Below are 26,000 nucleotides of genomic sequence, written 5' to 3' on the forward strand. Positions count from 1 at the left end.
TCATGACATGGTCAGTGACATCACTGATTACATCACTGATGACATCTCAAATGACATCACTGATGACATCGCTGATGACATCATCCAGTGAATGTGTGTTTTTCTGAAAATTACATTTGTTTTATATATGTATATCTCAAGGTCGATGGAAGAATAAATGGGTATATAAGTGTCTAAATGGATGATTTGTTTTTGAAAAATTGATTGTATAACTGACTGATTAAGTGTATCTTAGTGAATACATGGCTTAGTGAGTAATGTTTAAATATGTAAATATCTGTATCAGTCTCTCACTCTGTGTATAAGTGGCTGCATGGGTTGGTGAGTAGCTACATGAGTGTCTATATAGGTTATTAGTTTGTTTTTTGAATATCAGTATGAGTGTCTGAGTGTCTGTATGGTTCGGTGGGGGGTATTACGTAGTGCATAGGTGAATGAATGAGTGACTCACTGTTTGTATGTGTTGAAGACAGCATGTGTGCAGGACTGTATGGGTAGATGAGTGTGTGCATGGGTGTGTTAGTGAGTGAATGACTGTCTCAATAGTGTCTTTATGAGTAACTACATATGTTTTAAACTAGTATATGTGAATATTCGTGTATATAAGTGAGCATATGTGAGAGTGAGAGATTGGAAGAGTTCCTTTATGAATAAGTATGTGTTTCTATAAGTGATTGTTTAAAAGACTAAGTATGTGAACGTTTCTGTAGAAGTAAGTGTGGTGGTGGGTGTATAACTGTATATGCAAGTAAATGTATGTTTGATTCTTTATTAGCATGAGTGACTATGTGTGTGAGTAACTCTATGGATGAGTGGCGTTATGTACCAGGATGTATAGGTGTATGAGTACATATGATGAGTGAGTACATGTATGAGTGACTGTATAGGACTGTTGGTGAATGAGTGGATGTGTATGTGGATCTTAGAATTACTGAATAGGTTGTTGTAACTGGTATTGGTATGTCCATTGTTTTGAAAGTTTTAGTTTCTATTTTTGAATGTGTGTATCACAAGGATGATGTCAGCATTTGAGATGTCATCAGTGATGTCATGAGTGATGTCACTGACCATGTCATGAGTGATGTAATATGTGACGTCATCAGCAGTGCATTGCGGGCGCGCGAGTTATAGTTAGCTGTACTAACTATAACAGGGGAATTTCAATGGTGTTGTACGAGTGAAAAGTCCAGCTAGCTATAACGCCCCTGAAACCTATGTTTCTTTAGTGAATTTCTAAGGTTTTTTAAATGTTAATTCCTAACTATAACGTGCCTGAAACCTATGGTTTTTTCAGTCAATTTCAAAGGTTTTTTAAATGCTAATTTCTAACTATGCCTGCAGAGATAGGACATGTGAAGAAAGAAGAAAAAACGCACAGAAAGAAAAAAAAGAAATGCAGAAAGAAGCACAGAAGTCCTCAAAGACGAAGAAAAGTGCAGGAAGAAGGATAACGTGCAGAAAGAACAAACAAAGAGCAGAAAGAAGCCTTGTTGCAAAATCATCCTGTACCCTCAACTTTTTCAAACGGATACTGGTGGTAACTGAGTCTGACTAACCAGTCCTAGAGCCAGTGCTATGTTAAAAGACACTCAGAATACAGTGAAAACACCTACATACACTAGGGAACACTATGCGTTAGGGTCCCCCTGTGATTAGCATGACCTCCTCTGTAAGCCCCTAGTATATAATAGTGCAGGGGATTAAAACTACTTCTTAAATCGCGCCACAGGGCGTGTTTGCACATGTCACCTCAGGTCCCGTTCCCTCCCGTCCCCACTGTGTTAACACACCCTGTGGCCGTTTTGAGTTGGGAGATTAAGTCCCCTTGAATCCTGAGGGTCCCTAGGGTACAACTATCCCACTAGGTACCTCCAGTAAGCGCCACAGAGCTGCATTGCAGAGAGGTGTAAAAAGTGGCACAGCCTGGACCACCTCTCTGCAACGCAGCTCAAAGCGCTCACTGGAAGCACCTGGTGGGCTAGTTAGCCCCAGGGGCTCTCAGGAGTGAAGGGGAATTATTTCCCCAACTTAAAACGCGCCATAGGGCGTGTTCGCACACGTCACCTCAGGCCCCGTCCCCTCCCTTCCCCACTGTGTAAACACGCCCTGTGGCCGTTTTAATCTGGGAGATTAAGTCCCCTTGAATCCTGAGGGTCCCTAGGGGCAAAATAGCCCACTAGGTACGTCCAGTAAGCGCCATTGCAGAGAGGTGTAAAAAGGGGCATGGCCTGCACCACCTCTCTGCAACGCAGAGCAGTGGCGCTTACTGGAAGCACCTGGTGGGCTAGTTGGCCCCCAGGGTCCCTCAGGCTTGAAAGGGAATTATTTACCCAACTTAAAACGCGCCACAGGGCGTGTTTGCACACGTCACCTCAGGCCCCGTCCCCTCCCTTCACCACTGTGTAAACACACCCTGTGGCCGTTCTAAGTTGAGAGATTAAGTCCCCTAGAATCCTAAAGGTCCCTAGGGTCAAACTAGCCCACTAGGTACCTCCAGTAAGCGCCACAGAGCTGCGTTGCATATAGGTGTAAAAAGGGGCGTGGCCTCAGAACACCTGTCTGCAACACAGCTCCCTGGTGCATACTGGAGATACCTGTTGGGCTAGTTGGCCCTCAGGGACCCTCAGTATTGGAGGGGAATTAATTCCCCAACTTACAACTGGCCAGGGGGTGCGTTTGCAGAGTGCTGCAAGGAGGGGGCGTGGCCTCCGGCACGATGCCGGTCTTTTATTTATTTTATTTTTTTAAGAAGGAGGGCTGTGTGGCCCCCCTTCTTTTTCTAAGTTATTGGCCCTGGGGACCCCATCCCCCAGGGCCTGCACCCTAATTTTTTTTATTGAAAAAAATAAATTTGGAAGGGGGCCGCGTGGCCCCCCTCCCAAGGCCTTAATCGGCCCCGGGGACCCCAACCCCCGGGTCAAGGCCTTTTTTTTTTTTTTATTCTTTAGGTGGGGGCTGCGTTGCCCCTCTCCTCAGGCCACTTATGGCCCCGGGGACCCCATCCCGCGGAGCCAGCCTATGTTTTTTATTATTTAAAATATATATATATTTATAGAACCACCTAGGACATGCTGGACAAACCGTATGTACCTATCACCATGACGATTTGCGTGATATTCATTAAAAGGCGACTATGCATACAATGAATCCACGTGGAATGTATTTACACCACTAGTGAAGCTCTGACGTGTCTTACGCCCTACCGTGCCTAATACCGGCGCCTCCGCCGGTGGGTACTCTCCAAGTAGACACCCTTGTTTTTTATTTATACAAACATGGGTAGCTATTGACGGGCACATTTAATACACACGCACACCAAGCCATTCAAAGGGGATTCGACAAAAATTCGACCAAACTATGCAAGAAACCCCCCTCACGGTTAATAAAACACACATTAGCATTTAAAAAACCTTCTTAGAAATTCACTGAAGAAACCATAGGTTTCAGGGGCGTTAAAGTTAGCTGGACTTTTCACTCGTACAAAACCATTAAAATTTCCCAGTTATAGATAGTTCAGCTAACTATAACTCGTGCGCCTGCAATGCATTTCTGATGACGTCACATATTACATCACTCATGACATGGTCAGTGACATCACTGATAACATCATTGATGACATCGCAAATGACATTACTGATGACATCACTGATGACATCATCCAGTGAATGTGTGTTTTTCTGAAAATTACATATGTTTTATATATGTATATCTCAAGGTCGATGAAAGAATAAATGGGTATATAAGTGTCTAAGTGGGTGATTTGTTTTTGAAAAATTGATTGTATAACTGACTGATTAAGTGTATCTTAGTGAATACATGGCTTAGTGAGTAATGTTTAAATATGTAAATATCTGTATCAGTCTCTCACTTTGTGTATAAGTGGCTGCATGGGTTGGTGAGTAGCTACATGAGTGTCAATATAGGTTATTAGTTGGTTTTTTGAGTATCAGTATGAGTGTCTGAGTGTCTGTATGGTTCGGTGGGGGGTATTACGTAGTGCATAGGTGCATGTATGAGTGACTCACTGTTTGTATGTGTTGAAGACAGCATGTGTGCAGGACTGTATGGGTGGATGAGTGTGTGCATGGGTATGTTAGTGAGTGAATGACTGTCTCAATAGTGTCTTTATGAGTAACTACATATGTTTTAAACTAGTATATGTGAATTTTGGTGTATATAAGTGAGTATATGTGAGAGTGAGAGATTGGAAGAGTTCCTGTATGAATAAGTATGTGTTTCTATAAGTGATTGTTTTAAAGACTAGGGGCCATATGTAGGTAGGGACACATTTACCACTTCATAAATACCGAATTTTAGCGATTCGGTATTTATGAAGTGGTAAATGATATGTAGGTAATTGGTCGGTAAATATTACCGATTCGGAATAATTCGGTAATTACCGAATCGGTATTTACCGATTCGGTAATGAGGCATACCTTCCCATTGATGGGAAGGTATGCCTCATTACCGAATCGGTAAATACCGATTCGGTAATGGGGGGAACACATGCAAGGGTGGCAGGGTGTCACATTGACACCCTGTTGCACCCCTGAAACGGCCATGTTTGCACATGTGGCACACATACATGCCCGAAGGGCATGTATGTCTGCCACATTGCACACTTGTAGGCGCTATGAAATGCATTTCACCATCCATACTTTATTTACCACCAACTATTAGTTGGTGGTAAATACCGACTCCAAACATCACCCACACACTCCCCCTACATCTCATTTCTGTATTCGGAATTTACCGAATCGGTAAAATTACCGAATCGGTAATTTTACCGATTCGGTAAATTCCGAATACAGAAATTGTCCCCCTACAGACCAAAAGCCAAAATACCGGTCGGTAACGGTATAATTACCGAAAATCGGCCGTTACCGACCGGTATTTGGCTTCCTACATGAGGCCCTAAATATGTGTAAGTTTCTGTAGAAGTAAGTGTGGTGGTGTGTGTGTAACTGTATATGCAAGTAAATGGATGTTTGATTCTTTATTAGCATGAGTGACTATGTGTGTGAATAACTCTATGGATGAGTGGCGTTGTGTAACAGGATGTATAGGTGGATGAGTACATATGATGAGTGAGTACATGTATGAGTGACTGTATAGGACTGTTGGTGAATGAGTGGATGTGTATGTGGATCTTAGAATTACTTAATCGGTTGTTGTAACTGGTATTGGTATGTCCATTGTTTTGAAAATTTTAGTTTCTATTTTTGAATATGTGTATCAAAGGTTATAATAGGGGGAGAGGAGGTCTGCCACTCTATCACAAGGAGGATGTCATCATATGAGATGTCATCAGTGATGTCATGAGTGATGTCACTGACCATGTCATGAGTGATGTAATATGTGACGTCATCAGCAGTGCATTGCAGGCGCGCGAGTTATAGTTAGCTGAACTAACTATAACGGGGGAATTTCAATGGTTTTGTACGAGTGAAAAGTCCAGCTAACTATAACGCCCCTGGAACCTATGATTTCTTCAGTGAATTTCTAAGGTTTTTTAAATGCTAATTCCTAACTATAACGTGCCTGAAACCTATGTTTTTTTCAGTGAATTTCAAAGGTTTTTTAAATGCTAATTTCTAACTATGCCTACAGAGATAGGACATGTGAAGAAAGAAGTAAAAACGCACCGAAAGAAAAAAAGATATGCAGAAAGAAGCACAGAAGTCCTCAAAGACGAAGAAAAGTGCAGGAAGAAGGATAACGTGCAGAAAGAACAAACAGAAGAGCAGAAAGAAGCCTTGTTGCAAAATCATCCTGTACCCTCAACTTTTTCAGACGGATACTGGTGGTAACTGAGTCTGACTAACCAGTCCTAGAGCCAGTGCTATGTTAAAAGACACTCAGAATACAGTGAAAACACCTACATACACTAGGGAACACTATGCGTTGGGGTCCCCCTGTGATTAGCATGACCTCCTCTGTAAGCCCCTAGTATATAATAGGGCAGGGGATTAAAACTACTTCTTAAAATGCGCCACAGGGCGTGTTTGCACACGTAACCTCAGGGCCCGTCCCCTCCCTTCCCCACTGTGTAAACACGCCCTGTGGCCGTTTTGAGTTGGGAGATTAAGTTCCCTTGAATCTTGAGGGTCCCTAGGGTCCAACTAGCCCACTAGGTACCTCTAGTAAGCGCCACAGAGCTGCGTTGCAGAGAGGTTTAAAAAGTGGCACGGCCTGGACCACCTCTCTGCAACGCAGCTCAGTGGCACTCACTGGAAGCACCTGGTGGGCTAGTTAGCCCCCAGGGGCCCTCAGGAGTGAAGGGGAATTATTTCCCCAACTTAAAACGTGCCATAGGGCGTGTTTGCACACGTCACCTCAGGCCCCGTCCCATCCCTTCCCCACTGTGTAAACACGCCCTTTGGCCGTTTTAAGTTGAGAGATTAAGTCCCCTTGAATCCTGAGGTTCCCTAGGGGCAAAATAGCCCACTAGTTACGTCCAGTAAGCGCCATTGCAGAGAGGTGTAAAAAGGGGCACGGCCTGCACCACCTATCTGCAACGCAGAGCAGTGGCACTTACTGGAAGCACCTGGTGGGCTAGTTGGCCCCCAGGGTCCCTCAGGCTTGAAAGGGAATTATTTACCCAACTTAAAACGAGCCACAGGGCGTGTTTGCACACGTCACCTCAGGCCCCGTCCCCTCCCTTCACCACTGTGTAAACGTGCCCTGTGGCCGTTCTAAGTTGAGAGATTAGGTCCCCTTGAATCCTAAAGGTCCCTAGGGTCAAACTAGCCCACTAGGTACCTCCAGTAAGTGCCACAGAGCTGCGTTGCATAGAGGTGTAAAAAGGGTCGTGGCCTCAGAACACCTGTCTGCAACACAGCTCCCTGGCGCATACTGGAGATACCTGTTGGGCTAGTTGGCCCTCAGGGACCCTCAGTATTGAAGGTGAATTAATTCCCCAACTTACAACTGGCCAGGGGGCGCGTTTGCAGAGTGCTGCAAGGAGGGGGCATGGCCTCCGGCGCGATGCTGGTCTTTTATTTATTTAATTTTTTTAAGAAGGAGGGCTGTGTAGCCCCCCTTCTTTTTCTAATTTATTGGCCTTGGGGACCCCATCCCCCAGGACCTGCACCCTATTTTTTTTTTATTGAAAAAAATAAATTTGGAAGGGGGCCACGTGGCCCCCCTCTCAAGGCCTTAATCTGTTCCGGGGACCCCAAACCCCGGGTCATGGCCTTTTTTTTTCTTTTAGTCTTTAGGAGAGGGGCTGCGTTGCCCCTCTCCTCAGGCCACTTATGGCCCCGGGGACCCCACCCCCCTGGGGCCGGCCTTTGTTTTTTAATATTTAAAAAATATATATATTTATAGAAACACCTAGGACATGCTGGACAAACCGTATGTACCTATCACCATGACGATTTGCGTGATATTCATTAAAAGGCGACTATGCATACAATGAATCCACGTGGAATGTATTTACACCGCTAGTGAAGCTCGGACGTGTCTGACGCCCTACCGTGCATAATCCCGGTGCCCCCGCCGGTGGGTACTCTCCAAGTAGACACCCTTGTCGTTTATTTATACAAACATGGGTAGCTATTGACGGGCACATTTAATACACACGCACACCAAGCCATTCAAAGGGGATTCGACAAAAATTCGACCAAATTATGCAAGAAACCCCCCTCACGGTTAATAAAATACACATCCACCACCGGATGTGTAATACTTTTTATTTTACTCTCTCTTGAGAGTCACAGCGTGCTCCTGGCTGAGCCCAATGCTGTGTTACACCCACCAGTGCCCACCGAGTGCCACACACCTCTGTGTTGTATTCCACCATCTAGTGCATATGCTATGACACTCTCTAGCCCATGTGCACTGTAACACCACCCGTGAATATGTCATGCCACACTTGCCTTCACACAGGTTATATTGCCCCATCTAACGTGCCTTCCTCGATGCCTATGTTATAACGCACAGCGCTATGCCATACATATTACAATCTGGGATCCATATCTTTGTCACAGTGCATATGCAACGCTACACTCCCCAGCACATATTTTATATTACAACTTTAGAGACTAGTTTGGTTACACAACACTGCCCTGTGCATATTACACTCCAAGGCGCATATCGCATAGCACGCGCTAGTGCCTGTGCTATCTCGCGCTCTCCAATGGATCTGTCATTGCGCAAAATGTATTGCATATTATATTTCACGCCCGGTTCATCTTATATCACACTTTTTGGTGCATAGTTTATATCATATACTATATCTAGTTTACATTTTCAATCGTGCTCTCAGGACTATGTTCTATATAACACTGCGTCCACCTACCCTTTTCACGGGCATTACATTTTGCAATGGGGGGTGGAGGGTCAGGGGGTGTTTCTGCCAAGTGAGCCCGGAGTCACATTCCCAAACGTCCTCTTCTTCCTGAATAAAAGTGAGATTATGCTGCATACTTGTTCATATTTTAAGTAGTTTGCACAGACACACATTTTAAAAACAATAAAGTTCCTAATACCCACCTTCTCTGAACAGTTAGCTTGCTGCCCCATCCACCTCCTCCCTATCCTCTGTTGTCTGAATCCATGGACTAGCCTCCTCCCTCCTGGCATGCATGGTCTGATGTGCTGCCACTGCCCTCCATTTAGCATAATGTACCAGTCCACTCCTCCTGCCCTCCATTGCCCAATTCTATGGTCCATCATTGACCTCCTGCTTAGCCTCTGTGCTTAGCTTGCTGCCCCTATTCTCCTTCCCCCTGCCCTCCGATGTCTTTGTGCATGCCCCAGCTCCATCCTTTTTTGCCCACCATGTTCCATGGACCTTCCACTTCTATCTACTCTGAGTGTTCTGCCACTCCCCTCCCACCTGCCTAGCATTGTCAGATGACTGTAACCTGTCCCTGCCACCTCCACCCTGCCTGTCCACATGCCATGCCCCTATCCCCTTCCTCCTGTCCTCCATGGTCCATTTTAATGCCACACCCTTCTGCCCTCCCTGGTCTGTTGTGCTGCAACTGCTCCTCCTGCCTGCCCCACGCGGTCTGTTGTGTGGCCCCTTCCCCTGAACTCTCTTGTCTGTGCCCAGGTCCTGACCCTCCCTTCTATCTTCCATGGTCCTTTGTGCATGCCCCTGCACTCTCCTTCTTGCCCATCATAGCCATTGTGCTGCCACTAACCCTCCCGCTTGCCATGCATGGTCTTCTGTGCTGCCATGGCCCCTCCCACCTTCCCTGTGTGGTCAGCTAGCTGTCCCTGACCCCCTCCCACCTTCCCTCCATGGTCTGTGTGTATGCCATCATAGTCTCACTGTTGCTCTCCATGGTGTGTCTTGTTTCTAGTGCCCATCCTGCCTGACCTCCATGGTCATCTTGCTGCTCCTGCCCTGCCCCCTTGCCCCCAGCCCTCTGTTTCCATGTGCAGACCCCTATTACCTCCCTCCTGGTTTGTCTGTTCCATTATAATGCCCCTGATCTGTCCCTCCTGCCCTTTATGGTCTGTTATGCTGCAGCTTTCTCTCCTGTCTGTCCATTATGGTCAGCTAGCTACCATTGCCTCTTTCCCCTCTGTTCTCTGTTGTCCATATGCATGGTCCTGTCCCCTCCCTATGGCTTTCTATGGATTGTTGTGTTGCACTCCCGCCCCGCATGCCCTGTGTGGTGTATTGTGGTGCTGCAAACCCTGATGCCTGCCCTGTAGGGTCGGTTTGGTGCACCTCTCCATGTCCCTCCTGTCCTCTGTTATCCGAGTCCATGTCCCTACCCCAATTCCTCCTGCCTACCATGATCCAATGTACCATACTTGCGAACATTTTGAACTTGGTAAGAGGGAGATTTTGAAAAATAACGGGGGTATTGATTTTCCCCTTTGAGTTACATTGAAAAAGAGGAGATTGTAGACAGGAGACAGATCAAATAAAGCCTATTTGAGCTTAAAAACATTGGATGTTTCCTGGCTGAAACAGGTCTGTTGGCATGTATGGTTGAACTACCACTGCCTCTTCCTTCTGCCTACAATGGTCTATTATATTGCCACAGCCTCTCTTGCCAGTCCTGTATTGTTGGTTTGTTGCCCCTGCCCCCCTTTCCACTGCCCTCCATAGTCTGTTGTGCTGCCACTGCCCTTCCTGCCTACCCAGTGTGGTCAAATTGTTGCCTCTGTACTCTCCTACCTGCCTTCAATTTTCATAGTCCGTCCCCCTGGCCTCTGCCTCTCAACAATATCCCAATGAACAACTAGATTGCTAACATTCTATATTTATTACAAAAGTGTGGAACGTCTGACGTCATCTTGATGTAATCAAAACTGTAATACCTAGAGCAGTTGCTCATTAGATCACTGTAGTAAAGCTACTGCTCACCACGGAAGTCTGCTGCTGGTATTAAAAGTGCATGTTTCAGTCTGCATATCAGAATTTTTTAATGAAATAGAAGAGGGGTAAACAGTCATAATATTGAAAAAAAAAATATATAGACTGGACAGAAGATCGAGTTTTGAATATAGAATGGACAGAATATCGAATTGCCAAAATATAGTGGTGAAGAATATCGAAAATCAGGTAAGAAATATCGATTTACATAATATAGAAGTATGTAATATCAACAGTCATAATATGGTTGTTAAAAATATCGATTTTTTTTATAGTGTTTTAAGTGTTAGTATATGTGTTAAAAGTATCTATTAATTTTGGAATGTATGTTTGAATATTTTTAAAGTAATGAATTTTATGGTATTTAATTTTTGTGTAATTTAATTCCGTAGCGGGTTGTGGGTTTATAGGGGATTAGGGTGGGAAGTAATTTAATTATAGTACATTAAATAAAAATGTTTAGGAATTAATAATTATTTTTAATTTAATTTTGTGTTTTCTTCTGTAGCGGGTTGTGGGTTTATAGGGGAATAGGGTGGGAAGTAATTTAATTGTTATTAAGTAATTATTGATTGGTATTGTAAATTAATTGGTTGTTGATTAATTATTAATTGGTAAATAATTTGTATTAATTGGTAATTAATTTGTATTAATTGTTTAATTGATAATTATGTTAATTTTAATAATTTATTATTTGTAGCGGGTTGTGGGTTTATAGGGGAATATGGTGGGAAGTAATTTAATTGTAAATAATTAATTATTGAAATAATTTTTGTATATTGATAATTAATTTATTATTAATTAATTATTAACAGGTAATATTTGTATTTATACATTTTTGGTATTGAAAATTAATTGGTTGTTAATAAATTATTAATAGGTAATTAATTAAAAAAAAATGTATTGGTATTTATAATTAATTAATTGTTAAATATTGTGTGATTGGTAATTAACCTTAATACTTTTTGGCGGGGCTATTAATAAATAATTTATTTTTAATAACATATTAAATTATTATTTTCCCTACTATTTCACTTACTGGAGTGGGAATAGTAATTTTTACCCCTAGCTATCCAACGCTTTCCCTACTATTGCTCTCACTGGAGTGGGAATAATACTTTTTACCCCTACGCTATCCAACGCTTTCCCTACTGTTGCACTCTTTGGAGTGGGAATACTAATTTTCACCCCTATGCTATCCAACGCTTTCCCTACTGTTGCACTCACTGGAGTGGGAATAGTAGATTTTACCCTCCCGCTATCCAACGCTTTCCCTACTGTTGCACTCTCTGGAGTGGGAATAGTCATTTTTACCCCTACGCTATCCAACGCTTTCCCTACTGTTGCACTCTTTGGAGTGGGAATAGTAATTTTTACCCCTACGCCATCCGACGTTTTCCCTACTGTTGCACTCACTGGAGTGGGAATAGTAAATATTGCCCTCCCGCTATCCAACGCTTTCCCTACTGTTGCACTCTCTGGAGTGGGAATAGTAATTTTTACCCCTACGCTATCCAACGCTTTCCCTACTGTTGCACTCTTTGGAGTGGGAATAGTAATTTTTACCCCTACGCTATCCAATGCTTTCCCTATTATTGCACTCTCTGGAGTGGGAATAGTAAATTTTACCCTCCCGCTATCCAACGCTTTCCCTACTGTTGCACTCTCTGGAGTGGGAATAGTAATTTTTACCCCTACGCTATCCAATGCTTTCCCTATTATTGCACTCTCTGGAGTGGGAATAGTAATTTTTACCCTCCCGCTATCCAACGCTTTCCCTACTGTTGCACTCTCTGGAGTGGGAATAGTAATTTTTACCCACCCGCTATCCAACGCTTTCCCTACTATTGCACTTACTGGAGTGGTAATAGTACATCTTACCCGTCCACTATCCTACGCAAAAAATATTGAATATTTTTTATTAATATTACGTTAATATATATGTATTACATTTTTTTTAACTTACATTAATTATTTATTAATTTTAAAGTTATTTAAGTATTTTTAAGTATGTTTTAGTCAATTATATGTATTATTTCATTAATTTTACATTACTTTTAAGACATTTAAAAAATTCGATATTTTGACCAACTATATTTTTTACAACGATATTTTGGATTTTATTTTTTTGTACTTACCTGATTGTAGATAGGGATTCGATATTTTGGCATTCTATATTTTTTCCTCGATATTTCGGCAAGTCGATATTCTCCTTCTCGATATTTTGTCAGTGATCCAGAAGAGGATTTTTTAATGAAATAGAAGAGGATTTGAGAAGTCACTCAAAATGTGCCCTAATTTTTCTTTCTTCAGCACTAATCATAATTTCTATGGCAAAATGAACCCCCTCATTGTGTTCCTTTTTTAAATTAAATGTTTTAAGTGTTACCAGTTTATTCCAATCAAGATGGCTTCAGGGGTGCCATACTTTTGTCATAAGTAAGACAGTGAGCGCTCTAGTTGTTCTTAAGAACACTCTGGGACATTCTGTCATTGGGCTATACTTGGGCTACATCTGGGTGATATTTGGGCTACATTTGGGCTCTTTTGTCTCTGGTGGCCATCTTGGGAGATTTATTTGTTATGAAGTTTCCTAATTTCCTCATTTACTGCAGTCTCCTCAATAGGAAATGCTTTCAGTTTTATACTTTGGTTCCATCAAGAAGGCATTCAGATGTGTCATTTGCCTTAAATTCTGAATGTTAGTACTCTAGTTGCTCATTAGATCACTGTAGTAAAGCTACTGCTCACCGGGGAAGTCTGCTGCTGGTATTAAAAGTGTATGTTTCAGTCTGCATGTCAGAATGTTTTAATGAAATAGAAGAGGATTTGAGAAGTCAAAATGTGCCCTAATTTTTCTTTCTGCAGCACTAATCATAATTTCTATGGCAAAATGAACCCCCTCAATTTGTTCCTTTGTAAATTAAATGTTTTAAGGGTTACCACTTTATTCCAATCAAGATGGCTTCAGGTGTGCCATACTTTTGTCATAAGTAAGACTGTTAGCGCTCTAGTTGTTCGTTAGAACACTCTGGGACATTCTGTCATTGGGCTATACTTGGGCTACATCTGGGTGATATTTCTGCTACATTTGGGCTCTTTTGTCTCTGGTGGCCATTTTGGGAGACTTATTTGTTATGAAGTTTCCTAATTTACTACAGTCTCCTCAGTAGGAAATACTTTCAGTTTTTTACTTTGATTCCATCAAGAAGGCATTCAGATGTGTCACACATTTGTCATAAATTCAGAATGTTAGCACTCTAGTTGCTCATTAGATCACTGTAGTAAAGCTAACTGCTCACCAGGGAAGTCTGCTGCTGGTATTGATTTTGGGAGACTTATTTGTTATGAAGTTTCCTAATTTACTACAGTCTCCTCAGTAGAAAATACTTTCAGTTTTTTACTTTGATTCCATCAAGAAGGCATTCAGATGTGTCACACATTTGCCATACATTCAGAATGTTAGCACTCTAGTTGCTCATTAGATCACTGTAGTAAAGCTACTGCTCACCAGGGAAGTCTGCTGCTGGTATTGAAAGTGCATGTTTCAGTCTGGATGTCAGAATTTTTTAATGAAATAGAAGAGGATTTGAGAAGTCACTCAAAATGTGCCTTAATTTTTCTTTCTGCAGCACTAATCATACTTTCTATGGCAAAATGAACCCCCTCATTTTGTTCCTTTTTAAATTAAATGTTTTAAGAGTTACCACTTTATTTCAATCAAGATGGCTTCAGGTGTGCAATACGTTTTTATAAGTAGGACTGTTAGCGCTCTAGTTGTTCTTTAGAACACTCTGGGAAGCTGCAGTAGAACACAAAGGAATCAACTGACAGTCTCTGCCCTTGTTGGATGTACATGTTTTACTGAGAATGTCAGACTTCATTCTCAGTAAATTTGCAGAAAATATGCTCTCAGTTTAGCTGATAGATCACCTTCCAAACCTCTGTGGGAAAAGCATGAGAAAATAGTTTTCTCTCAAACATGATTCATGATATCATAGCAGAAGGCTTTTTCACATGGTAAAATCACCTTAGAACACACCACAATTCCTAAAATGAGTATGGTACCATCAACAAATGATTTATAATGTAACTAAAGTCTTAAAACCTTATATTAACTGCAATGCTTTTTAATGAGGTGCTATCATGTATATTGGTCCCAAGATGGCTGCCAATACTTCTTGGATGAAGTACTGACAGCCAATTAGATCTCACGATGAGATGTGTAGTTAGGCTCCGCCCAAATATATCTATCGTTTTGACTCTAATTTTCTCAGGAACTACTAAACGGATTTACACCATTTAAGCAAAAGGCACGAGTCTGAACTGAGGACTACCTCTTTGCCAAATTTGGTGTAATTCCGTTCAGCAGTTCGGGCTGTAGGTGCGTCAACAGGTCCTATGGGAAAATGCATGGGGAAAATGTGTTTTGGGACCCCCCTTTTTTCTCGGTCCCCGCTTGACGAATCACCGTGAAATTTTCAGGATAGGAGCGGACCGGAGCTGGCCAAAAGTTTGGAAAAATTTGCGAAGATTAGTCAATCGGCGCCAACGTTAGTCCAAATAGAATGTTGCGGATTTCCTATGGAAAATAGGTCCTAACTATAACTACCTACTGGCGACTGCCCTCACGCTGCCCGCCATTTTCAAAACACTGATTTGCCATTGGTACAGAAACAAAGAAAAGAGGAATGAAGATAACAGCATGGCAAACACCGTGAGCTATGGAGTGTTTTGGGTGTCATAACTGGTGCATTTCAATGATTTTTGCATTTGAGCCAGAACCACAAACTCAGGGGGATATTTACAATGAAATGACGCAGCGCAGAGCTGCAAGCAATTTTGCTGCGCTGAACTGAGTCATTTAAAAAAATGCAGGGATGCGCCGTATTTACAGGAATACTGTGCACCCTTGTGCTCTCCCCTGCGCTGGCACTAAAATAAAAGCCATGTGCCAACGTGTTGCAGGGATGATTGTGCTTGTGCAGGAAGGAACACCTTCGTGCACAAAAACAATCATTAATGGCGTTTTTCTCCTTCTATGAGTGCTGTAGAATGCAAGAGAAGATATAAAAGTATTTCTCCATCGTGCGCCACTTTAATGCCTCCCCTTGAAATGCGTTAGTTTTTGGCGCTGCCTCAGATTTACCAATCCTAGTAAATCTTGGGCAGTGTCAAAAAGCAAAAGTCATGGGTGTTGCTTAGAAACACCCACAGCAACACCCATGATGTGCCCCTTTAAGCAGAATAATGCAGGAAAGAGGGCCATATTTACAAGGTCGTATAAAGCCATGCAATGTGGCTTTGCATGGCCTTGTAAATATGGCCCAGCACACAGCACCACCAGAGCATTAAAAAAACAGTAACGCTCCAATGGCACTAGGAGCTTGTAAATATGCCCCTCAGTTTTTAACTGTATTTTTGTCAGCATATATATGGCATAAGACAATATCTTACATGTCGCTCAACATGCATTATTTATGTGAACCGTGCCAATACCAAAGTTGTAAAAATCTATATGTAGGCCAAACATTGAATTATCTCAGTACATGATTCAGAAATCACAAATCAGCATTAATAAATAAGAAACTTCACTAGCCCGAAGCCAATCATTTTAACTTTACTTCAAGTTTAAAGGTTTTTCCTGTGGATCATTTCCTAAAGGAAGAACAATTGGACTCCAGAGAACACGTCTGGAGGTACTGTGTACAATCAATGCATCCAAATTGACTGAACATCACTGACAATACTACATGAATACCACATATCTCAATAGATCTCAGAACTGCATTGATTCCACAGTCCAAATGGAATCTTCCATCATCATGCTTTTTAAAAATCCAGCAGTGTCAGCTGTGCAGCCACTTAGCAAATAATCTTGCACTATCCAAGGAAGGCGGAAGCGGAAACGTTGTAGAGGAAAGGCACACTCTGTTTGCTGGTGCTTTTGTTTAAACACACCATTGCCTGTGTTACTCCTAAGAATCCAATAATATGGCACTCAAGAAGTTTATGCTGTCAAAAATATCCTTTTATTAATATTCCAAATTGGTCAGGGAACTAAAAAAGCTGACATATTTTGACATATCCCAGTCTTGATCACAGCTGGAAAGTATTTCTTTTATGTCCATACTCTTTCCATCATACCTACAAGTTGGCTTTCTGGGGGTTGAAATTCTTATTGACACATGTGCCTGTATCAAGCGCTGTGATTTGAACAGAGTCTTTCTTAGTTCATCATGATTATATCTTGTATTATATCTGCTTTGGCATCTGATCTTCATTAATCATTTGCCACAATTTCTCAATTAATTGCAACCAGTATATGCCAATGCTTTTGTGGATGTGTGGTTTTTGCATTTCCTAATTGGTCAATCATTTCATTTATATTCTCTCGTTATGTCAATTACATTCTCTCATGTTGACCACACCCGTGCATTCTGTTTTTTGTGGTTACATTATATATTTTATTTGGTGGCGATATCAGTTTACTCTAAATTTCTTCGGCCATTTTCAGCTTGGGGTATTTTTAACCATTTTTCTGGAGCTTTGTGAGCTGCTGAGTATCATGTCATCCCCTTTGCTGTCTTATTCGCAGAGAGATTCTGGGATTTTCTGAACCTTCTCCATTTTTGTTTTTTGTCATTTTTTATTTTGATGCTTTCTTGTCTCTGTGGTATCATTGTTGTTATATATTGTTTTCAAATCTGTGTAATTTTTCCTTTGATTTCAATATAATTTCTATGTTAATATGCTTAGTAAACACTGATTTTTTGGGTTTAATCAATCCATGTTGACCCTGATATTTCTTCCATGAAAATTTACACTGCAAAATTTCTTATTGTTCGTGGTTTATAAGTCCACATATAATTCTTTATCATTGTGCAGTCCATATGGAGTTCTTTGCAATAACATACGTTGAATCTCTGTTTTGTACTGCGCTTACTTGTTCAAAGATTTTTTCATGCAGTAGGCATGCCGTATTTCTCATGTATTTCAGTCCATATTTGCATTCTCGAACATCTCGTTTTGATTTTTACTCCCGCGTATTTTACGAAAGTGCAAGCTTTGTATGTTCTGACTTGAGATGCTTCAGGTTAATTCTGATAATTTCTTGTGTATTGGAAGTGGCTCCTAGCCAACCTAACCTTCAAGGACGAGTTCTGTGGAACAAATTGATTTTGTATGACCCAATTTTACTCCAATATCAGTATCTTGATTAATTAGACTCCAATGTGTTCAGAAAATCTAAAACTTCCTGATCTGATTACTTCCCATACTGCATGTTAGGACGAGTCTTATTTTATTCTACTTCGTTCTTTTTCTTGGTAATGAGGATCTCCATTCTTGTTTTCATTTTAGATCTCTCTAATCCATCTTCTATACTTTGGGGTGAGTATCCACTCCTTTGAAAGCAAGGTTGTACATTAGCACAATTCCCTGCAGGTCCACTAAGTTTGAACAATTTCTTTTAATTCTAAGAAATTCTCCATATCGCGTACTTCCTAGTAAATCCTTTGGATGGAAACTTGTGCCATGTAAAATACTGTTTGTTGATGTTCTTTTCCCTAAAGAGTTACCTCAATCTTATCTTCTATCTTACCTAGGAATGTGATCTTAGTGTTGTCTATCGTACATGTGAATTGGAGACCATGCTATTTGGCATTTAGGACTAGACAATATTGTTCAAAATCCTGTATTGAGACATTTCAGACACCAAATAGGTCATCTATATACCTGGTTCAAAGTATTATTTTTAGAGATATTGTTCATTGGATCACCTCCCGCCCCCCATGCTACTTCCATTGTCACCAACCCATGGTGAGACTCACGAAGCTTGGAAAAAATACATAAATCCCATGGCAGTTCCTCATTTTTGTCTCTATAACTGATCGTTGAATAGAACCATTTTGTTATTAAGACACATTATTCGTATCCAGTAGCATCATTGAGTGTTCCATATCTCCAATATTACACTGTTTCAATAAGAATTCACAAGATTTGAGTCCCTTATCATGTTGAATAGATGTCTATATTGGTGCAACATCAATTGTTATTGATAGCTTCCATAAGAGATCACCCACATCACTGATTTAAGAATTCAGGTTCTTGACTATTGGTTGCAAAAAGCAGTCCACATATCCAGATGATTTTTCAAATATAGAGTCACAGATCAACGCTGTTGCCCTACCTGATTTATTAATTAGGTTTTTATGAATTTTGGGAAGAAAATAGATTGATTATCTGTGCATAAATCTTGATATCCATCTTTGTTAATTAGTAACTGTGCACCAATTTTCCAAATGTTTTGCACACATTTCTTTGATTTTGTTAATTGGGTTGTCCTTTAATTTTTCACACATGACTGTGTCTTTGGGATGTCAATTTACTTCTTTCACATACTCGCCTTTCTCGATTGTAACAATGTCTCAGCCTTTATCAGCTGGCTGTATTATTATTTGTCCATTACCCAGTTGTCAGAACCCCTTTCAGAGGGCTGGGGGTCAAGCAAGGGTTACTGGGCCCAGCCATGGGAGTTGAGGCCTTTTATTCCTGCTGTCCCAGAGGCGGACCTACTATGGATCCTGAACAACTATGCTCAGTACCCCTTCAGCACTTTACTCTGAGTGGTAGTATTTGTAGGGCAGCCCCCAGCTTGTTGAGGGGCAAGGCCCAATGCAAGGTCTACACAGGCAGAAGACTCAAAATACACTCAGCAACCCCAATAAAATGTCCAGCCAGATACTCACTTTTATGACAAAAGTAGTATTTGTGTATAAATACGAATTGAAATGTGGTACACGACAAATAGAAAACACAATCTTAATAGGGCCAGCACTCTTGCATTGTCCGGGCAATGTCCTGCATTCAGGTTGAGCCCCACTAGTGAGTCTTAGACTTACCACAATCTCTTTTAAAGGGAAAGTGTTTCAGTGCCGGTGTACTATAGCCAGAGCAAGTTCCATTGGGACTATGTGATAAGGTCATCAGTCCCACCCACTCCTGTTGCTGGTACTATACAGAAGGTCTGAGGCCAAGTATCTCCATCTCCCCAATCTCAGCAGGCAGATTATGCGACACTGAACTCAGAGTCCACAGCACGCAAGTAGGGGTCCATGTCCCTCAAGATCAAAGAAGTGTGCAGCCCAGGAGGACCCCACAGGACATGGGGCTATGGTGCTCACTGCATAGTTTTTCCACAAGGTAGACAGAGCCTCGACTTCGGAGAACCGCAGCCTCTTCCTCATCCCATTGACCACCTCCAGCCAAACTGCGACTGTGCAGAAGTCAAAGCGGACAAGTCCACAGAGAAGTTCCTGCCAGAGTCAGGCACAAAGTCACTGCACCTGAAATCTTCTGCGGATGTTCATATCACTGAAACCCAGCAGGCATTCAAGTATGACTGCTCATTTATTGGTTAAATAAATGTGAAAATATACCAGTTTCACCTTTATTTTTTTTCACAAAACCCATAATAAATATGGTTAAATACAGATAAAGTTGACAAAAAATACAAATGAATAAATGCAGACAGAAATGTCCAAAAAATAATTACCATAAACCGGGAGCCCTAACCACAAAACGACCTGCTTTTGCAGGGGGGGCACATGCGTTTTTGTTCCCGGGATCCTCGGCCATCTAGGGAAATCTACCAAAGCCACACATTTCTGAAAACTAGACACCCGGGGGAATTCAGGGAGGTGTGACTTGCATGGATGCCACAAAGTTTTCCTACCTAGAATTCCCTGCAAATCTCAAATTTAGCTGAATGAAAAACCATTTTCTCACATGTGTGTGAGTGAAAGATGTGGGATCACTGGTCAGACACAAATTTCCTACCACCCAGTGTTCCCCCAGGTCACCCGTTAAAAATGGTACCTCACTTGTGTGGGTGGGCCAAGTGCCCGCGGCAGGGAAGGGCCCAAAACATGTTGAGAAGACATCAAAATGATCTATCACAAAACAACCTGGTTTTGCAAGGGAGGCACATGCGATTTTGGTCCCTAGTACGGTGGCCATCTAGAGAAACCTACAAAAGCCACACATTTCTGAAAACTAGACACCCGGGAGAGTCCAGGGAGGTGTGAATTGCGTGGAGTTTTCCTACCCAGAATCCCCTGCAAACGTCAAATTTAGCTGAAAAAAACCCTAATTTTTCTCACATTTCTGGGTGACAAAGTTGTGGTATCAACAGTCTGACACACATTTCCTACCACCCAGAATTCCCCCAGGTCTCCTGATAAAAATGGTACCAAGTACCCGCAGCAGGGAAGGGCCCAAAATGTACTGTGGAGACCTCAAAATGATCTATCACAAAACGACCTGGTTTTGCAACTGGGGTACATGCGTTTTTGGTCCCGGGTTTGGCGGCCATCTAGAGAGACCTACTAAACACACACAATCCTGAAAACTAGACACCTGGAGGAGTCGAGGGAGGTGTGACTTGTGTGGATCACCCAAAGTTTCCCGACCCAAAATCCCCTGCAAACCTTAAATTTACCTTAAAAAACTCATTTTTCTCATATTTCTGTGTGGGAAAGTTGTGTGATCACCGGGCGGACACAAATTTCCTACCATCAAGCCCTCCCCTAGGTCTCCCAATAAAAAATGGTACCTCACTTGTGTAGGTGGGCCAAGTACCCGTGGCAAAGAAGGGCCCAAAACGTATTATGGAGACATCAAAGTTACCTATCACAAAACGACCTGGTTTTGCAAGGGGGGGTCACCTTGGTTTTTGGCCCTGGGCTCAGCAGCTGCAAAGTTTGAGGTTTGCAAGGAATTCTGGGTAACAGAACCTGGTGAGAGCCACACATGTCAACCCATTCTGGATTCCTATGTCTAGTTTAAAAAAATATATAGGTTTGCTAGATTTCCTTACGTGCCGGCTGAGCTAGGTTCCAAAATTCACAGCTAGGCACATTGCAAAAAAAAGGGTCCATTTTCACTGGAAAAATGTGATGTGGCCACGTTGGGTGTTGGACCATTTCCTATCGCAGGCACTAAGGGCATTATTATGATGGCGGGCAGACTTTGCCATCCTGACGGAAAACGGGACCGCCCGCCATATGTGCGGTGGTCCCGTGGGGGATATTAGGATGCGCCCACCACACTGGTGGGTGCATCACGCATTTATAACATTGCGGCGGGCGGTGCTTTCAGCAGCACCCGCCGCAATGCCAAAAGTGCATGTTGTGCATATGCATGCACAACGTGGCAGGCACCGTGCGGTGCCTGTCATCTTGTGCATGCACATGCAGGGGGGTACCATAGATACCCCCATGTGCCCCCCCACCCCCCAACATCCTGGGGGCCCGCAACGGGCCCCCAACTTGAAGATGCCCATGCCTTTCCGTGGCGGCGAAAGGCTGCCTCCCGCATGCATCCTGATATGGATGGCTGTGTCTAGAAAACACCGCCATCATATTAAACCCTTTTCCGCCCAGTCGACTTGTCGACCGGGCGGAAAAGTGGCGGACGGTCTTCCCGTCTGCCGTGGTCCCCCGCCATACTAATATGGTGGGGGAAATGGGTGGCGGGCGGGGAAGGATGTAGGGCGGTTCGCCACCGCGATCCGCCCTACATCCTAATGGGCCCCTAGGCCTACAAACACAAGTGAGGTACCATTTTTATAGAAAGACTTAGGGGAACACAGACTAGTAGAACAAGTGTTATTACCAATTGACTTTCTTTGCATTTCTGCCTTCCAAATGTAAGAAAATGTGTAAAAAATGAAATCATTTTGAAAAATGCCCTTTAATTCACATGCTTGTATGGGTACCCACAATTTCGGAGATGTAAAATAACCACTACTTCTAAACTCAATTGTTTTTTCAATTTTGGAAATGTATACGTTTCCTTGGTACCTATTTTTCATACTTTATATTTTACCAAATTAATTGCTATATACCATGGCAAGATGCAGCCCAGTTATTGGCTCTGGGTATCTCGGGTTCTTAGTGAACCTACAAGTCCTATATATCCCTCCAACTAGAATGGTCCAGAAAATGTAATATAATATTGCTTTCATAAATCTGCCATAACTAGAAGAAGTTACAGGTGAAAATGTTGGCACAAATGGCTGTTATTGTTCAACTCAGTTTCAATATTTATTTAGTGCAATTGTTAGTTTCTATAGAAAAACCTTGAAGAATCTATACAAATGACCCCTTGCTGGATTTAGATTTTTGTCTACTTTTCAGAAATGTACAGTTTTCTGGGATCAATTATTGCTTTCACACCCATTTCTACCACAAACTAGAAGGAGGTTGAAAGCACAAAAAATAGAAAAAATAGGCTATGCCCCAGTAAAATTCCGCAACTGTGTAGAAAGTTTGTTTTTCTGACAAATGTCTGCCTGTTCCTGGAAGCTGGGAAGATGGTGATTTAGCACCACAGACCCTTTGTTGATATCTTTTGTAAGGAAAACAACCCAGAGGCTTTCTTATGCAGGCCACAGCTCCTTGGACTCCCACGGTGTCTAGCTTTCAGAAATGTCTGGGTTTGGTAGGTTTCCCTAGATGGCCGCTGAGTTTGGGACAAAAATGCAGGTACCCTCCTATCTATCACAAAACAACTTGGCTTTGCAAGGGGGCACCTGCCTTTTAGGTACCGGTTCGGCGGCCATCTAGGGCAACCTACCAATCCTAGACATTTCTGAAAACTAGATGCCCGTGGGAGTCCAGGGAGATGTGGCTTGCGTGGATCTCCCAACGTTTTCTTACCCAGAATCCCCCGCATACCTCAAATTTAGCTACAAAAATCACATTTTCCTCACATTTCTGTCTGGGATTACCAAGCCAACACAAAATACCTACCAACCAGCATTCCACTCAGTCTGCCAAGTAAAATGATACCTCACTTGTGTGGGTGGGCCAAGCGCCTGCGACTGGGAGGGGCTGAAAATGATAGGGATTGAGGGGATAGCACAGTGAGCTCTAAGCGCCATATTTTTTTAATGCGTTTTGAGGCTGACTCTGCATTAGACACCCACACAAGTGAGGTATCATTTTTATTGGGAGACCAAGGGGAATGTTGGGTTGTCTGACATTTGTGCCGGCAAGATAAGCCCAGACAGAAATTTAAGAAAACTGTGATTTGTTTTAGCTAAATTTCAGGTTTGCAGGGCTTTCTAGAAAGGAAAACGTTGGGTGATTGTTAGACGGACCGGGAGGGTCGGCCGAGGACAAGGGGAGAGGTCTCCGGGGAGAGCCGTCTCCAGCGATCGTACAGACAAATAACTTCCCCCCCACAGACAGATACCACACAAGGAGATGAGTTAGCGTTCTTTATAAGCACTTCTTAAGGTACGATGAAAAGGTACAAGAAGGTCTGGACTCAGGGGTCCCCTCGATTCAAGTCTCTCAAGATGGGAAAAGGGGGTAGCGGGACAGTCTGGTTACCAGTCTGGTAGTTGAGATGGTATGGTGGGTAGCTCACAATCCTCGAGCTTGGTGGTCTAGCTGGTACGGGCCGCGGCAGCGCCAGCAGGTCCCGGTGAAGATGGTCGATACACGGTCCGCGGCAGCGCCAGCAGGTCCCAGTGAAGATGGTCGATGTACGGTCCGCGGCAGCGCCAGCAGGTCCCGGTGAAGATGGTCGTTACAACGGGACGCGGCAGCGCCAGCAGGTCCCGACGAGGATGGATGTTGCAGAAGGCCGCGGCAGCGCCAGCAGGCAGGACGATGGTTCACAAGATAGGGCTACGGCAGCGCCAGTAGTCCGTCAAGGCTGAGTTCTCTCGGTGTCTCTCGACTCCAGGATACAACTGCCTTCCTGCTCCGGAGCTGCTCCAGTTATAGGGCACGCGCCCTTTGATGTCCGGACCCTCGCACTTGGAGGTCGGAGGGTCCGGGATGAAGGTGTCCAGACACTCAGCGGGGGGTGGAGCCGGTGCCTGGGGGAGCTGGAGGCGATCGTCACCTGGCGGGGGAGAGTCCTTGGCGCTTCGTTCTCCCATTGACCTGCCAAGTGGTCCGCTCACCTCCTGGGTGGATGGTGGTGCCGGGATGTCGGGGCCGGCCAGGCCCAGGGTTAGGGTCGGGGGGAGGCCACGCGGCCTCGTGGCGCAGGGCCCAAGATGGCGGCTTGACCCGGCCGAGGGAGCCGGTGGTGGCTTGGGCCCGTGATGCATGGAGGTCCGAGGGCAGGAGTTCCGTCGGGAGACGGGGTGCGGGTGATTCTCGTGGGTCACGCCTGGCGAGCCGGGGCTTGGGCCCTGTCATGCGGGGAGGGAGCAAGCCCTTCGTGTGGCCTGTCCAACATGCGTCCCCCCCAGCTGAAGGCGGGGAGAGTCACCCATCTTCTTGGGGACTCTCCTCGTCGAGGCGGAAGAAGCGTGACAGGCCATCTGCGTTGGCGTGGTCTTGGCCCGGTCGGTGCTCCACGGTGAAGTCCATTCCCTGCAGGGAGATGGACCAGCGCAATAGTTTTGGGTTCTCCCCCCGCATCTGCATCAGCCACTGCAGGGGTCTATGGTCGGTTTGTACCCGGAAGTGGGTACCGAAGAGATAGGGCCGGAGCTTTTTGAGGGCCCACACCACTGCGAAGGCCTCCCTCTCGATTGTGCTCCAGCGCTGTTCTCGGGCCAGGAGGCGTCGGCTGATGAAGGCCACCGGCTGGTCATGACCCTCGGGGTTCACTTGGGAAAGAACCGCTCCGATGCCGTGGTCGGAGGCGTCTGTCTGTACCACGAATTCCCGACTGTAATCGGGGGCCTGGAGCACAGGGGCGGTGCACAGGGCGGCCTTCAGCTTTTCGAAGGCCGCTTGACAATCGGGGGTCCAGTTAATCCGCTTCGGTTGGTTCTTGGACGTGAGACCCGTGAGGGGCCCCACAATGCTGCCGTAGTCCCTCACAAACCGCCGGTAGTAGCCGGTGAGCCCCAAGAAGGCTCGGACTTCGGTCTGGGTGACGGGGGGCTGCCAGGACTGGATGGCAGCAATTTTAAGTTGCAGTGGGGCCACCAGCCTGCTTCCCACCTGGTGCCCCAGGTAGGTCACGGACCCTTGACCAATTTGGCATTTGCCGGCCTTAATCGTGAGGCCGGCCCGCTGGAGGGCCTGTAGGACCTCCTGGAGGTGGAGGAGGTGGTCGGACCAGTGGCGGCTGTATACAGCGATATCGTCCAGGTAGGCAGCGCTGAACTCTTCGAGCCCCGCCAATACCTGGTTCACAAGACGTTGAAATGTAGCGGGGGCGTTCTTCATGCCGAAGGGCATGACCTTGAAGTGGTAGTGGCCATCGGGGGTAGAGAAGGCGGACCGTTCTTGAGCCCGGGGTGTGAGACCGATCTGCCAGTAGCCCGCTGTTAGGTCGAAGATACTGAGGTAGCGGGCAGCCCCCAGCCGGTCGATCAATTCATCCGCTCGGGGGATAGGATGAGCGTCGGTTCGGGTGACAGCGTTCAAGCCCCGGTAGTCGACGCAGAATCTCAGTTCAGGTGTGGTGCCGGGGGCAGCGGCTTTGGGGACCAATACAACCGGGCTGGCCCAGCGACTGTCCGAGGGCTCGATGACCCCGATCGTGAGCATTTTGGCCACTTCCTCTTGTATGCAGGCCCGTACCCGATCTGGTACGCGGTAGGCCCGGTGTCGGATAGGGGGACTGTCCCCGGTGTCCACGTCGTGCAAGCACCAAGGGGTGACCCCGGGAGTGAGGG

Source organism: Triturus cristatus, chromosome 11 (assembly GCF_964204655.1).
Source record: "Triturus cristatus chromosome 11, aTriCri1.1, whole genome shotgun sequence".
NCBI classification, from domain to species: Eukaryota; Metazoa; Chordata; class Amphibia; order Caudata; family Salamandridae; genus Triturus; species Triturus cristatus.